Source organism: Periplaneta americana, chromosome 10, assembly GCF_040183065.1.
Source record: "Periplaneta americana isolate PAMFEO1 chromosome 10, P.americana_PAMFEO1_priV1, whole genome shotgun sequence".
Taxonomy (NCBI): Eukaryota; Metazoa; Arthropoda; class Insecta; order Blattodea; family Blattidae; genus Periplaneta; species Periplaneta americana.
This window is the reverse complement of record NC_091126.1, coordinates 77,468,632-77,485,731: the sequence shown is the minus strand read 5'-3', so window position 1 is coordinate 77,485,731 and position 17,100 is coordinate 77,468,632. Positions and strand designations below refer to the sequence as shown.

Sequence of the window (17,100 nt, the reverse complement as noted above, 5' to 3'; positions counted from 1 at the left end):
AGTTTCTGATTATACTATAGGCATATTTATAAATTTGTAGCTTTGTTATTGCAGGATATCTGCTGACATGATTTAAGAAGAAATGTATCTAAGATAGTGTAATAATAATAATAATAATAATAATAATAATAATAATAATAATAATAATAATGTTCTTAACAGCAATAACGACCTATATGCCTTCGCAATTACACATTAGTAGGCACTTTCATGCAAGGTCTAAAGACATAAATTCCTCTACAGTATATGGCATATGATGCAGCAGCAACCTGTTGACCATGCTTTTAAACGTCTTTTGTTTACTACTTATTATGGAGCTTGGAATTTTATTATACATATTTATGCCTCTATGTAAAATACTTTTAAGACTTGTGGTAATTCTATGAGTGGACAGATGGATATGACTTGATGTTCTTGTTGATACATGTGGTAGTCTGAATTCAATTTGAATTTTGCTTTGTTTTTATGAATGAAAGACTCTGTTTCTAGACTGTATATACAAGACACTGGCAGAATTTTGAGTTCCCTAAAAATTGCTTTACTTTGCGACCTTATAAGTGCTTGTTTCATAATTTTTATAATTTTCTTCTGTAGCTTAAAAATTTCCGTAATTTTACTTGTTGCGTCCCATAATGGTATGCCATACTGAATCTGGGAATGTATATAGCCAAAATACATAGATCTGAGAACTTCATTAGAGGTTGTTTTGCGTAAAATTCTGATAGTTCCAGGTTAAAGCAGAGTCAATCCAGATGCCTTGAAATTTTGTATTTTTAACTTTCTTTATGTCTTTATCATTTATTTTGATAGGAGTAGAATTTTGATTGCTGCTATTGTTAAAGAGTATGTAAACGGTCTTACTAATATTCAGTTGTAACTTATTTTGCTGAAGCCAATTTTGGAGGTAGCCATTGCTCTGATTGACTGTACTTAGCAACTCATTTTTATTGTCAGAATTAAATAGCATATTTGTATCATCAGCAAACTAAACTGTCTTAGCAAAAGGTATATGATCTGGGAGATCATTGATATATAATAAAAAAAGTATTGGTCCAAGAACTGAGCCCTGCGGAACACCGTGCTTCATAGAGATGGAAGTCGAACGTATTGTGTTTATTTCTACAAATTGTTTTCGACTGTCAAGATATGATTTAAACCAATTACCTGCTAGGCCTCTTATACCATATGACTCTAATTTAGCTATTAATAGATCATGGTTTACCATGTCAAAGGCTTTACTGAGATCTATAGAGAGACCAAGACTGTTTTCTTTCTTATCTTTTGCTTCGAGAAGATTTTCAATGAAGGAAAAGAGAGCATCATTTATTGTCTAATTCTTCCGAAAGCCAAATTGAAAGTTTGAAAAAACATTTTGCGATTCAAGAAAGAGAACTAGCTTGTTATACATTATTTTTTCTAAGATTTTTGAGAATACTAAGAGCAATGATATTGGTCTATAATTTTCCATATTTTGTTTGTTACCTTTTTTAAAGACAGGATGGACTTTTGCTATTTTTAAACATTCTGGAAATATTCCTGTTGATAAGGAATTCTTACATATATCAGCTAGGGGCACAGAAATGAGGGGTGCACAACTTTTTATTACATAGTCTGGTATTCCATCGGCACCACATGAAAATTTATTTTTAGGCACTGAATAGTTTTGGTGATTTCTTCATTATTAACAGGGTATAGAAAAATTGTTTTAGCTATATCTATCGGCACAGATTGTAATTTAATGGTGGGATCATGTTTTGATGTAGGTTCTCTGCCATATTGGTGAAATATTCATTGAAAATTTCTGCCACATCCTTTGGATCTGTTATTGTGTTATTTTGGTATCTTCTATCTCTTTTTTTCGGTTTTTACCCGTTTCTTTGTTTATGACTTCCCAGATGGCTTTACTCCTATTTTCCGCTTTTAAAATAAAATTACTATTATATAGTTTTTTTGCTTCTAGGATAATTTCCTGAGGATAGCAGTGTATTTTTTAAAGTATATTTTAAATTCTTGGTTATCTGTAGTTTTATTAATGGCACTTAAAAGTCTTTTTTCTCTTACAAGAGTTTAGGATTCCTGTCGTTATCCATGTTTTATGGGTACCTTGTCTGTTAGTTTTGTTGTTTTGATAAACTTTTAATTTTGGAAATGCCTGGTTGAAAAAGTGAGTTATTATGTTCAAGAATTCTGTTGTTTTAAAGTTAATATCTGGTTCATGGGGTATATTGTCCCAACTCTCCTTTTGTAAGAGGCATTTAAAGTATTTAGTATTTTCTTTACTATATCACCTTTTCATTGTAATTGATTTCCCTAAAGTGTCTGAGAATTTTTCTAGGGCAAAATGTAGAAGAATTCCGTTATGATCTGATAAACCTAAGTTGACATTTTCTTTTGTGAAGGGGAAGAGTATTTTATCTACAATTATTTGGTCCAGACACATTTGGGATGTGGTTGTGATGCGAGTGGGTGAGTTGATGTTATCTATTAAGTTATGTGATTGAAATAATGATTTTAATTTTGATACAGTGTTATCTTTTATTAAGAAGTTTATATTGAAATCTCCACATATAACTAGAGTTTGTTTTTGCATTTTAGTTCACTTATCAGAATTTCAAGTTTATATAAGAAAGTTTCTACACAACCATCAGGTGACCTGTATATACATGCTATCAATATTTTTTAATTTTCTATATGAATTTCAGAAACCACATGTTCAAAAATGTTTTCTTCATTTAAGTAGGCTGTATGTAGCTTTTCTGTGCAGAAGATATTTTCTTTTACAAAGATAGCTGATCCACCAATTTTATTATTTTTCCTATAGAATATACTACAGAGTTTGAAGTTTTGTATTGTATAATAACTAATTTGTTGTTCTTTTAACCATTGTTCAGTTACACATAATGAATGAGAGTAAATGCGCACAAATGTGCATAAGGTGAGTTAATTAGTCTGAGCAAAACTTATTAAGCGATGAACGTCTTTCAGCGCACTTTTCGACGTGGAATCGTTCACATGGGTTGTTGCACAATTCGCACATGCATTCTTGGTTCGGCTCATGGAAACTATTCGTGCTGCATACCTTGTGATGAAAACCATGGATTGCGTATCGTGTTAGGATGTGCCTCATTTCGTAGTTGGGTCGTGTCCACTCTCTTGTACACATAGCCTCTGTTATGTAGAATTTGCTGCGGATGTCTTTCCTCTTCTCCTGTAGTCCTTGGAGCGTAGTCTCATATGCGCTGGTGCTCGATAATAGTAGCTGTCGTCTAATGTCTTCGATGAAGAAAGTCTATCTCATTAGGGCATACGTCATTCTCGATGGTGCCGTTTTTCCAACTCCTAGCACTCTTTTCATGAAGTGTGCTTTCACTGTTTCTATTTGTGCCTGCTTGTAAGTTTTTCCCAAATTATGTTCATTCCATATGTTGCTATGGGGGTTATGACTGTCTTGAAAAGCGTCATTGCTGTTTCTGTTGATAGTTGCTGGAGGTGGTTGATGCTGTATATTGCTCTAATTGCTGCTGACACTTTTTGTTGTACGTGTATTCTGAAGGATTTTATGGTTGTTTGTAGGGTGATGCCTAGGTAGGAGAATTGCGATACGACTTCTAGTGGCTCGCCGAGAAGTGTTAATCTGTTATTTGTGTTGGGCTTTCCTCCCTTTCTGAAGGTCATCTGCTTAGTCTTATGATGATTTATTTGCAGGCAGTTTTCGTCGGCCCATTTCTCGCGTTTATTGAGTGTACATTGCAGTTCCTCTTTGTTAGGCGATCCCAGTACCATGTCATCAGCATACATTATGATCGATGTCTCGCTGTCCTTGGTGATATCTACGATGTCAGCCGTCATGATATTGAAGAGCACCGGGCTGATGGGGTTCCCTTGTAGTACTCCATTTGTTTGCCTTATTTTCTCTGAGAGTGTGACCTCATCGTATACTTGAACATAGTTGCAGTCCAGGATGCTTGCCATAATTGTTGCTAATTGGCTTGAGTCTTCTAGAAGGGGCCTGAGTTTTTGAAGGAGTATATCTCTGTTGATAAGGTCGAATGCTTTCTTATAATCAATGAATACTGCGAAATATTTCTTTCCAGCATGTCTTAAGGTGTCCTCGATCTGCTCTATGAGGTAGTTCAATGCTTGTAATGTGCCTCCCTGCCTTTTCTGAAGCCGCATTGGCATTCTGGAATGTGCCTGTCCACTGTGTTCATGATCTTGTTTGTTAAGATTTTTAAAAATATTTTGAACGCAGCGTTTTCGAGTGCAATGTCGCGGTATGAGTCCGGATTGTTGGTGTCTCCTTTCCCTTTATGTAGGATTTTTATTATTGACGTTCTCCAGGCTTCCGGGATTTTCCCCATGCTTATGTATTTGTTGTATAAGTTGTACCATAAGTCTTCCATTAGGTACAGTGACTCTTTTAGGTGTTCAGCATAGATGCCGTCGGGACCTGCTGCTTTCTTGCCCTTGGCTAATGTTATGGCATGGTTTATCTCTTCTTTAGTGAAGTAAACGGGCTTTTCAGATATGTTTCTGGTGTGTGTTCCTTGTGCTATATTTCTTTGTTGTTGGTTTAGAAGGCAGTGGAAGTGATTTTCCCATGTTTCCATGGGTATTTCGTTTGCTGTCTTTGGTCTCGGTTTTCTGAGAACTATATGAGTATTTCTTTCGCTGTCTTTGGTCTTGGTTTTCTGAGAACTATATAAGGATTTTTTCTTGCTTCTTCAGTGATTCGTTTTGCTTCTTCGATGTAATTGGTTTTTTTCTCTTTTATTAGCGTCTTATATTCTTGCCTTTGCTTCGCGTATCTAGTCAGATCTTCAGTCTGGTTTGTGGTTCTTGCTCAGTGTATTGCTGTGATCGTTTCTTTTTGCTTTTTATAGCAGTCTTTGTCGAACCATGGCTGCGCTTTTCTTTCCTTGTTTGGACTAGTACATGCTTGCATGATTTGTGTGACACCCATATCTATCTCTTCCTGAATGATTAATTGATTTGCCTCCTTTTTTTTGTCTTTATTGCGTTCTAGTTTTTCTATGTCTATCTTCCTTGAATGTTTGTGCAGCGTTGGTATGGGTGATGGCCGTGTTTGTGTAATATTACCGACGTTACTATTGGTATGTGCTTTCTTATCGGTGCCATTTCTGATGTCCATAGACCTTCTTGGTTGGTTATGGTCATGCTTTTGCCTTTGTATAGTACGAGATCGATGGAGCTGGATCCATTGGGTGCTATATATGTTTTCATTGTGGCCTTGTTTACTAGTGTGAGGCCTTTATCAGTGAGTGTGTCCATTATGAGATTTGTTTTGCTGTTTGGCTTGTCTATCCTACAGTTCATTGTCGCCTGCAAGGATTATTCTTTTATCCTCGTTCGTGTGCGAGAATGCTTCTTCTATTTTCTCGACTGCATCAGTTGCTGTTGCCTGCGGGTTGATGTAGAGTCCTATGACAGTGATTGGGGTTTTTACTATCAGCATGTTTTCTTCTTTGGTTACTTGTTTTATTGTTCCTAGGCTTGGTTTCATAAATATGGATACCCCTCCTGCTGGTCTTCCGGCTGTGAGTCTTGCTAGTGCATGGGTTCCGTGATATCCTTGTAAGTTGTATTTTTCAGTTAGGAATGTCTCCATTGTTATTATAGCGTCATATTTTGTTATTGCTTCCGGCGGTATATACGCTATTGCATTTCTTAGTCCTTCTATGTTCCACAGAAGGAAGGTTACATGTTTATTCGAGATTGACTCCTTCGTCTCGGTGGATTTTCCGAAATCGAAATCTTCTTACAATTACTCCCATAGGCCAGAAATCAGGCTGTTCTGTCTCCCTTAGTTGGTGGAGTGGAAAGCTTACCTTGAAAGCTTTAGTATCCCCTAGTGTGTTTAGTTCTTTACATGTTATCTCCCCTTGGATTCCATTTCTTTCCAGGTATCGTGTGAGTGATTCTATTGTTGTGTTCTTTCGAAGCTTTCCTATATATAGCCAGGCTTTCTTATCCGCGGCTTGCAGGCCGTCATCCATTTTCCTGGATCCAACTACCATATTCCGGTTAGTTCGTTGCCTTCTAGTTCTAACTACTTCCCATTCCACATCTCCCCCTTGTTCTTCTTTCCCTTCTCTGCTTTCTTGTTGTTTTCCTTCGGGAAGTGGGGCGATTGGTCCTCTTCCTGGTGGTGCTAGCCATCTGTTTATGCTGTTTTGTATATTTTCCTCGATGATTGAGGTCAACTTGTTAGAGATAAAGTCCATGATGTATTCTACTTTCGCCTTTATTCCTTCTTCATCTTCGCTATTGATGCTGTTCATCTTTGTCGCTTTTCCTATTTTCTGCTCCTGTATAATTGTTGTCTGAACTGGAGCATATGCTTGATTCCCCTCCTGTCCACTAGTTGCCGCTGTCTTCGCATCATCTCTGTGCTGATCTTCCTGCATCTCCTCGCCAGATGTCGGTAGCTGCTGGCTGCCTCTTCCAGTTTCGTCCGCAGGTCCGTCAGATGGTGCCACGTGTCCCTCAGGGCTGCTGTCTAGTTCGTCTTAGTTTGCGCCTGCTTGACTACGTCTAACCTCATCATGTGATTTCACCTCTTTTGTGTTCTTATTATCTAGCCTATATTTCACTGCTGCAAAACAGCTTCTAATATCTCTTACCGCTTATTGGATTTCTTGCTTCATTTCTTTATTCAAGTATCCTGTTGCTGGTGTGTGATTTTCTATAATTCTGAGTGCACTCTCCAGACGTTCTTCTGCGCTGTCCGCCATCTTAACTCCTACATAAGATATGTAATAATAAGATGCTATTAACTCCTGTTGCACTTCCCCATATATGAATTCCATAGTTAATGGGAGATTCAGACACTGCAAAATATACCTGTCTGAGAGTTTCTGTTGAGACCAATGGCCTTAACTTCCTAAAAACAAAAATTACCCTTGACAATTTAGTACATATACTTTCTATGTGTTTGTGTCATCCTAATTTTGGATCCAAATAAAAATCTAACAGTTTAACATAAGCTATTTCATTATCTAGTGTGTTGGAGAGGCCTAAGATTAGTTTCTGGGTTTTTTCCTCATTAAGCATTAACTTGTTTGAGTGAAACCATTGCTTAGCTATGTTAAGATTATTCATCTGTGACAACTTTAACTGGTTAAGATCTGAGTGAGATGTTATTAAGGTGGTATCATCAACATACATGATTAGATCTTGAGGCAGACTGAATGGTAAATCATTTATTAATACAAGACAGAGAAAAGGGCCTAATATGCTGCCTTGAGGAACTCCATTAGTAACAAGTCTCACATCAGAGGGCTTATTTGATATATTAACAATGTCTTCTATTTTTTAAATAAGATCTGATAATGTTTAAACTTTCTCCTCTAATACCACAGTGTTGCAGCTTAGCTATTAAAAGATCATGGAATATGCAATAAAATGTAAGATCACACAGTGTTAGAGAGACACATTTTTTGTTTTCAAATGCTGTGATGATTTCTTTGACCAGGTATTCCAGGGCTAATACTGTATATTTATTATTTTGGAAACTGAACTGCCTAGGTGAGATAAGTTGGTGTTGGGTGAACCATTCATTGATTTGCTTGTATAAGAGAGATTCAATAATTTTTGAGAAACTTGGGACAAGTCTAATAGGTCTGTAGCTGGACACTGCATTTATATCACCTCGTTTATATATGGGTATTACTTTAGAAAGTTTTAAGCAATCTAGAAAGGACTTTTCATGAATGCACATATTGATTAAAAGAGTTAATGATATGACAATTAGATTCACTATTCTTTTAATGAAGAAGTTAGAGAAGCCGAAAATATCAGAGCTATGAGAGGAAGAGAGTTCAGCAACTGCTTTCATAACTTCACCTTCTGTCACACTACGCCAAGTAAATTCTCCCTGAGGAGCAGTGCTAATATAATGCTGAGGTATATCACCATCAATTGTCACCAATGTCCTTAATTGATTTAATACAGAATTCATTAAATGTATAAGGATCTATTTAAACATTTTTTGTGTTATTGGTCATGTTAGTTTCTTGTTTAATGGTTTTCCATGCTGATTTACATTTATTGCCAGAGGAGTTAATATAATAAATCATACATGTTCCTTTCCGCCTCATTTATTTTCTTTTTATATTCTTTTTTTAAAATTGAATATTTTCTCTTTGCCTCCTCAGCTTTAGTGCACATATAGACTGTATGGTGGGCGAGTACCGAGTTCTTTAAAGCTTTGAGTTCTTTTGTGTACCATTTTGAATTAGATAGACTTGCATCAACTTTTTTCTGTGCTGTAATGGAAAACAGGTTTCAAAGCAATTTAGAAAGTGATTTATAAAATTCAGAAATAATATGTCAACTTCTGTGCAAATGATTAATGGGTTCCAATCTATTGCACTTACCATATCACAAAATTTTACAAAATTGCTGTCACTAAAGTTACATAGTTGTATGTATTCATTCTTGTCATAAGATAAATGTTTTTCTACCGTATTATAACATGCATTATAAGGCCAGAGTGATCAGAGAGCAAAAGTTGTGGGGGGGATACTTCACATTACATTTGTGGGACATCAGTAAAATGTAACCAAGACATGCTTCATATCTAGTTGGGTTAAGGCTAGTGGGATACAAATGATAGGACCTAAGGAAGTTTGAGAAGTATTCTGCTTCATTACTTGATTGAGTAAGATCAATATTTAAATCTGTACCAATAATTATTTTAATATTACATTTACTAATGGCAGCTAGGATTGCCTCAAAATTTTCAAAGAATAATGGAATATCTCCATTTGGTGAATGGTAAAGTGATACAAGAGTAATATTGTGGTCACTTAATGTGATCACACAGACATTGCATATTTTATCAATACAGTAAGCCTGTAGATTTATTACTTTGAATTTCAGATTCTTTTTTTATGAAAGTACATACACAACCGTTTTTGAATCCTGTGCGACAATATGCACTCCCTAATTGAAATTTGATAGGAATATGAAGTGAGATCTCTGTTGCAGTTAGCCAATGCTCGTTAACACAAGTTAGATCCGGATTTTCACTTGTACAAATCAGTTTCAGGTTGGGTGCCTTATTCCATAGACTTTGGACATTTATATGGATTAGTTTGAGCATAAACCTGGACATAAAAAATCCTCCAAATGTGCTGGTTTCTTCGGGTTTCTACTAAAGGTGTGAGTGATCTCTGATGTTTCTCCAGTTGTATGTAGATGCAACGTCACTTGATTGTCGATCTCTGGAGTTATGGCTGATTCAAGAGACGTAGCTGGTAGGTCTGAACATTGTTCGCTTGTGACGGCTATTGGACGGATTTCTTCACTTGTGATGGCTACTGAATGGATCTCTGGAATTAGTACAAGTGGTACATCATTTGATAGAACCGTGTCTTGTTCTTTCCAGTTGAGTACAATGGGGATATTTTTCTTTTCTTGCAATAATCGTTTAACCACCCCTGCTATTTTTTTATGTTTTATCTTTCCCGTGTTGGTTCATGTGCTGTCCATGATGTGTGAAAAATTCCCTGCCTAGATTTACGTCCATTATTGCAACATTGTTGAACATTTTCATAGTTTTCTTTAGTTTCCTGTTGAATGATTTACTTCTGTATTTACACAAGAATTTTCGATCAGATCATGTCTGTGTGGTATACTTACTAATACAACATTGGTATTATTGTGTTTTTCCACGAAATCGAGAAGTTGAGTCAAACTTTCACTTGAGTTTTTTCTCGCTTCATCGTTTGTTCCATCCCATGTTACAATAGTGTCTTTCTTGGTTAAATTCTTTGTTTCATTAGTTGCATTATTTAGTATGTCCTTTATGTCAGCTCCAGGTTTTACATATCCAATTACTTCATGAGTCGAGATCAGATTGTTCTGAAGTTCCGAAGCAATACCTCGTGCATGACTATCTCCAATTAATATCAGCTTATGGACATTCTGCTTAACTGTTTTTTTAGGTTCTAACTGACACTGCTGGTTCTTCTGGGGTCGCATTTCATATACAAGCTTCTGGTTTTTCACATTTTGGAGAGCCTGAAATCTATTTGAAATGTTTATATGGTCAACTGATTGCGAAACTGTTCTAGGTTTGCACGTTTTGTTCGGCTGTAGCTATGTTTGTTGTTGTTCACCATGTTGGTTGGGAACACTAGTAGGTCTAATTTTCCCGTCATGGTAACTGCGTTCCTTTACGATAATTTTTATGATTTCTTTCATTGATTCTAACTCCTCTCTTGTTCTGGTTAGTTCTTGTAACAAATCTGCACAACATTCACACTGAATTTTGGTAACTTTCCTCATATTTTGTTAGATATATAGGAACTAAAATACACTGTGTCGCACTGAAACACCATAAGGTGCATTATTGTACTATTCTACTATTGTACTATGCATTCTATTTACTCTTCCCTTTGCTTTTTCCTCCTGGGGTCTTCCTGCTGAACGGAGTAAGCACTGCTACTGCTACTGCTACTGTGACTGTGACTGCGACTGCGACTGCGACTGCGACTACCTAAGCAGTGTGGAGGGGTTGCCTCTGATCCATTTCTTATTGATCCTGGTCAGCTGCAAGTAGTTTTATTTGTGCAATCGATTTTCCCCTTTTTTCGACTATCTCCTTGAAAACTTCTTCCCACATTATTCTTTGCCTCCCTTTCGGGCGAATTCTGTTAGGTTTAGCTTCTGCAAACTGCCTTGTCTTTCTTCCTTCCTCCATCCTTTGGACGTGTCCATACCACCTCACCTGCTGTTCTTCTATTCTTTTGACTACTGGTTCTTGTTGCAATTCCTCTCTGATGCGTTCATTTCGTATCCGGTCTCTCCTAGTTTTACCTGCTATTCTCCTTAGTACCTTGATCTATACAGCATTCACCCTACTTCATTTTTTGTTAAGACCCAGCTCGCGCATCCATATATTAATATTGGTTCTAGAATTGCTTTCTGAACCCTAGTCTTTGTTTTCTTTTCCAACTCTGACTTTCCAAATATAATGTTATTAATTGCGAAGTATGCCGAAGTTGCCTTTTGGACCCTGTTATGGACTTCTAGTTGGAGTTTTCCTGTTCGGTGTATTCGGGTTCCAAGGTAGTTGTAGGACTCAACTTGTTCTAATTTTTGTCTGAGCACATGATCTCTATATGTTCCACCTGTTCCTCCGTCCTTGTAACCATCATAACTTGACTTTTCTTCATATTAACTATCATACCCCTTTCTGCCAATGTTTCCGTCCATTTCGTCACTGCCTTTTGTAGTTTGCTCTCTGTATCTGTTATGAGCACAATATTATCTGCATATGCTAAAGCCTGTACATATACTGGTCTCATTTTCCACATCCCAACTACAGATTTATCCATTCTGGCTTTACATGTCTTCATTATTTCATCCATAAAGATGATAAATAGTAGTGGGCTTAAACTGCCCCCTTGCTTAATTCCTCTCTTCATGCCAAATGTACCTGACATTTTCCCATCCATACATAATACTTCTTCTACCTTTTGAAATACCGACTATATAGCTCTCATCAGCTTCTCAGGGGTTTCTTTCTTCCTCAAAGTTTTCCACATCTCTTCTCTAGGAACTTCATCAAAAGCTGAGTGTAAATCCAGGAATCCTAGATATGCTGCTTTTCCTCTGTTTAACCATTTATCTATTATAGTTCTAATGAAGTGGATGTGGTCTTGTGTTTGTCTTTCCTGTCTAAAACCTGCTTGTTCTTCCATATCTGGTTCGACATGCACTCTTAATCTTCTTTCTAACACTCTAGAGTATAGTCGTTTTTAGACGTTCACTATTATCTTTGTAGAGGAATGGATGCTTTCCTTTAGTTATTTTGTAGAAACAGTGTACTATCATAGACTTCACGCTGGTTAAATTAGGTGTCAGGTAACTATGTTTAAGTAATCGGTGATTATGAATGGTGCACAGAAATTACATTTTAATCATGGTTACTATTTAACCGTCATTTTGTATCTTATGATTACTGCATTTTTAACCAAAGTTGATGCACTTCGCTGTAAGTGTTTTGTGTACCAGGAACTGCCCTTAAAACAACAAATCGTTCAGAGTTTAGGAATTCTGCTTCAGTTTCATGTTCTTCACTGGTTGTGTAACAAAAATAAATTCCTGAAAAACTAGCATTTGCCCATTTGTACAGTTCAAGAAGAGTATTTATCAAAGTTCCCTGAAGACTCACACGTGCCACTAACCTCTTTATTGTCCCACCCACACCATCACAAGGGCCTTAGGCTTCGGCCATAGTGCAAGCGGCAGGCGGCGCGGCGCGTTGAGTGGTGGCGTGGATGAATCACAAACGCATGTTAGCAAATGCAGCTGGCCATAATGTGAGCAGAGCGGCATTTTGGAGGGAAAGTTGGTTCAAGGACAATGCTATACGCCGCTGGCCGCTCGCTCTTGTTTTAGATTTTAGCGGCGCCGCTCACAATTGCAAGTATGAATTGTCAAGAAATGAGAAAGAATTTATCATTTAAGAAGTGAAAACCCGAATATTCCTATGGAATAATGGGGAGAAGAACTTCAAAAACCTCTCCATGACGAGGAATATGTAGGAAGACATTTTACTGAACGCGAATAATATTTTTATAATATGTCGTGTGGTGATGATGATGATGATTATTATTATTATTATTATTATTATTATTATTATTAATCATACTTCGTAGAATATTGTCGGGATAAACACTCAGTACTGCGTACAATATTAAACATATTCCAACTCCGAAATAAAGGTACAATTATATGATTTAAATATTTCTGTTGATACGATTAACGATCGTTAAAGCAAAGAAATACCGGTGGGATTAAAACTATTAGGTCAAAAGTAATTATTTACAATCTCATACAAGAAATTGGCACTTCTGTTATGAAAAAACACAATCTATTAAGTACAAATTATAATGTTATATTAACATCTGCGACTGATTGAAATAATCAGTGAAGTTATCCTTATTTGTCTATCAAATTCACTGCACCTATTATTCCTGCGATCTGAGTTCTAATGAGTTTGCACATCATCAGTTCTCTAATTTGTAAAGTCGTTTCATGATAATGAAGATCATTCTTCGTCGCAATCTTTTCTCAAATGGAAGATTATAATATGTGCTGGCTCTTTTCACATTTGTGTCCATATTTCTATTGTGAATCGCCACTTAGCACGCAATATTCCGAAAGCATATTCCACGTATTATTTTTCGAACACTAGACAAACGTTGATTAAAATTTTCCCTTCTAGGCGTTAGTTCTCTCACTAGATATTGCCTCATAAGATAAAGATTTAGAGGATAGGCTTCATCTCCAATAAGTACAAATGATACCTTTACAATTGAGTTCGATAGTTCAGGCACATTGAACCTGTTGGTCTCCAACAAATTGAAAAGTGTAAAGTTGTGAAAATGTGTTTTCCTCTTCCCACCAAATCAATGGTTAAAATGTTTAGTCTGCGCCAGCAACACTCTGTAGCAATACTACGTAAATTAAAATGTCTGGAACTGAATTTATCAGGACCCTTTACCTAACCATGCCTTTCGTCGTTTGTTACGAAGCAATTAGGGAACCACAACGTTCGTAGTAATCACTGACTACTTCGTTTAATTTTTATTTATTTGGTTATGGTATAAATTCTTTAATCGATTCATTTTAGATTACCTCACACGTTTGTCTTGCCATTACAATTGCTGTAAATTTTCCTACCCTGAAGGAAAATGCCAGTAATCGCAATGATGTCCCTGTAGTTATAAACCTACAAGAAAGAGTAATGTTAGAAATTTACCTTAAATTTTGTTCATTTTAACGTAGTAGAAGACTTAATATTAGAATATATTAATATTTCAGTCACTAATTCATTAAATATTCATTATTGCATTCTATTTCAGAAGACGTGACAAAAATAAGTCGTAGAATTTAAAAGATAAATTTGAGAAGGAACTCCAGAAGCTCCCAAAGATATGAAGCGGTTCCGAAGCTCTTGAATCGCTACATCGTTATGGACGTTTTTCGAATATAAATCTAAATTATTTAAATATATATCACTTATATAAAAATATATTTATGTTAAATCTATTTATCAGTAATTGGTTATTTAAAATAGGACCTTATATATATATATATATATATATATATATATATATATATACAATATAAAAAAATAATTGATGCTGAAACTAGAGTAGTTCGATATCCTGTTAATAAAGCAACAGCAAGAGAGCATATTTTCAGTGGTACGGAGCACAATTTTTAATGTCTCTTTTGCCGCATATGAAAAGTAATAATTATAAGTGCAGTGGAAAAATTAAAATTGCACATTACACAATTGTAAGAAGTTTTAAATGCAATAAATCAAAATTAAAAAAATGAAAAATATTGAAAATTGCTCATTTCTAATGTTAAATTTTCGTAAGTAAAAACATGTGTGTTTTTTTTTTGCCATGTAAGATGCAGCCCATGCTATTATTCGTAATGAATGAGACTTAATTCCATCAACACAAAAATTTAAGGATTCGTAGGACTATTTTTATTTAATTTAATTTATATGCAGTATAGCCTACCTGCATCATTGTTCGAAGAATGCATGATCCTGTGTCTTTAACTTAAAATAATTGTATCTTAATATAATGATTAGCCATTGTGCAATAGTGATAGATCTCCGAAATTTGATGGCTTGCTTCTGTAGTCGCTCCTTATTTTTATTTAGCAAATAGTCGAAAGTTGTAATAGGCATGCGAGTATACTTAAAATATCTATCTGGAAATGTCCCTAATTCTCCATACAAACGATGAAATTCTCAGTTTCATATCTCTTATTAAATGGATGAACATAAAATTCTCTTCCATTCCTATTTTAAGCTGTTCTTTCTAGATAAGAATTGCCTAAAAGCAAACACTGTCATGATCTCATCTCCACACCACGCCGCGCCGCTCACCAACTCTGCGCTATATGGCCACACCAATGCTCTTTCCTCCCCACTCCTCAATTTTTCGAGAGCGGTACCGCGGCGCTCGACACTTTCACTGTGGCCGCAGCCTTAGCCATGGCTTGTCGCAAAAAAAAAAAATGCCAGTCTGCTGGCACTTGAAAATCCTCTCCATGGTGAAGTATGTTTACAAAATATTTTTCCTGTTTTTGCACTGCCCTGCAGCTCTGTCACTGAAGTATGTAGTATATTTTATTAATATGTATGAATATCTGTTTTAAGTGTGATATCAGCTTCTTCTGGAAGAGATGCACTGCTGCAGTGTTATTACCAAATATTTAAAAATTATGGCGAAGCAAATGCTATTTAAATCATTTTCATCTGTTTTGTAATAAATAACAAAGGGATGTACTGTTGTTTGATAATTACTCCAATGACAGCTCTGAATGGCATCTTGAATTATAAAACTGTAATATTCAGAATAATCACCAATGACAATGAACTCTCCCTGTTTCATCTGATTTTTTAAATTTTTTATATAGTTTGATGGGCCTTTGCTGCAAAATTGTGACACTTGTGTTCACTTACCCCCACCATAAGATTCTTACTATGAGCTTCGGCACACACATCCATTTGGTTTTGCAAGATAACGAATGACCTATAACGATATTATCACAGCTACCTATTAAAACATTTTAAACGAGATGATTGGGCACAAGTCTGAAAAAAAAAACTTATTTTATTTAGATTTGGCATGTATCCCCTTCGAAATAGTGCCCTTGTGACCTTATATGCTATTTCCAGCATTTTACCGCACCTAGACATTCAGTTGAAGCCCTGTTTTTGAAACCAGCCAAGCATGGTCTGTGATTCAGCCTGAATTACTTACATGATCTCAGAAATCAACTCTTTAACTTAAACTTCAATTTTGTAAACAGGACAAAACACAGAGGTCTAAATTTAGTGAGTATAGTAGGTGTGGAATGACTAATATGTATTGTAAGGCACAAAAAATTGCTCCATTTCAAAGTAGTGCAAGTACATATTCTTTGTGGAGGAATCAACTGCCATTCTCCAATCATTTTCACTGCACATCCTTTCTCAGTTGCTTAAAATTTTCATAGTAAAACTTAGCTCTCACTGTTTGACTTGGTGGGGGGAAAAAGACTTCCCTTTGCATAATCCCTTTAATGTCGAAAAATCCATTAACATGCTCTTAGTCACATTCATAATCTGCTGTTATTCATGGTGATTGCAGGTTCCTCCATTGCAACATTTGCTGCTTTGTCTCCAGTTCGCGGTTATAAACACAACTTTTTTTGCATTTGACAATCCTGGAAATGAAAATTGAGCCATCATTTGCCATATCTTGAAGCTCCTGGCATAAATCGAGTTGCTGCTCTTTCTGATTAGATGTCAGGATGCTGGAAATGAATTTTGCAGTGATGCAATGCTTATTAAAATTGTTTGTGAGAATCACCTGGCAATTCTCATAAATAATTTGTTGGACTTTTTCTACATTTTTATGGATGTGCTGCTGTATGTATGTCTCGAGTGTCTATTGTCTTCAGCTGATGCTTGTCCTCTCCTGGAATGCAATTGCCACTCAAGACACTGCATACAGTCTGAAACTTCATCATCAAAATATTGAATAAGCATTGCGAATGTCTTGGTTGCAGAATTCTAAACATTGACGCAAAACTTAATGCACACAAGTTGCTCGTTTTTATCACCAATGTGGAATTGCAAAATAGCTGTGACACATTGTCACAAAAGTGTGTGTGACATGAGTTGCAATGTACACAGAATGGTGCCACTCAGGAAACTAACTCGCTAGACTTTTGCGCAATGATGCCTACTAGCATCTTGCATTACAGGTGTTATGTTCGGTTCAAGTTTGTCGAGTATGGCAAAGTTTGATATTTGCCGATGTTCACTTGTGGAAGGAGGCCTACAGTGTTTATTTCACCAAGTTATAAAAATATTTGCTGTCCTCCATACCGAAACCTTCATGTTCTATCTATTTAAGGATTTTAGTACTGTTCTTGCGATTAGTTTTTCATATGAATAAGACGAAATTTATAATGTCTTGGTTGCCTCTGCCTCTCTTATGTTCTAAAATTGCAGGACAACAATGCCTATCGTCCACACCTGTAGAGTAA

The 17,100-nt window shown here is 36.0% G+C and overlaps 1 protein-coding gene across 3 annotated transcripts in view; it reads left to right on the top strand.

Annotated features, from left to right (window-relative positions):
- The window catches only part of LOC138707807 (spindle assembly abnormal protein 6 homolog), a 104,202-nt gene that overhangs the window by 86,053 nt on the left and 1,049 nt on the right, over positions 1-17,100 (top strand). The window lies entirely within an intron of this gene.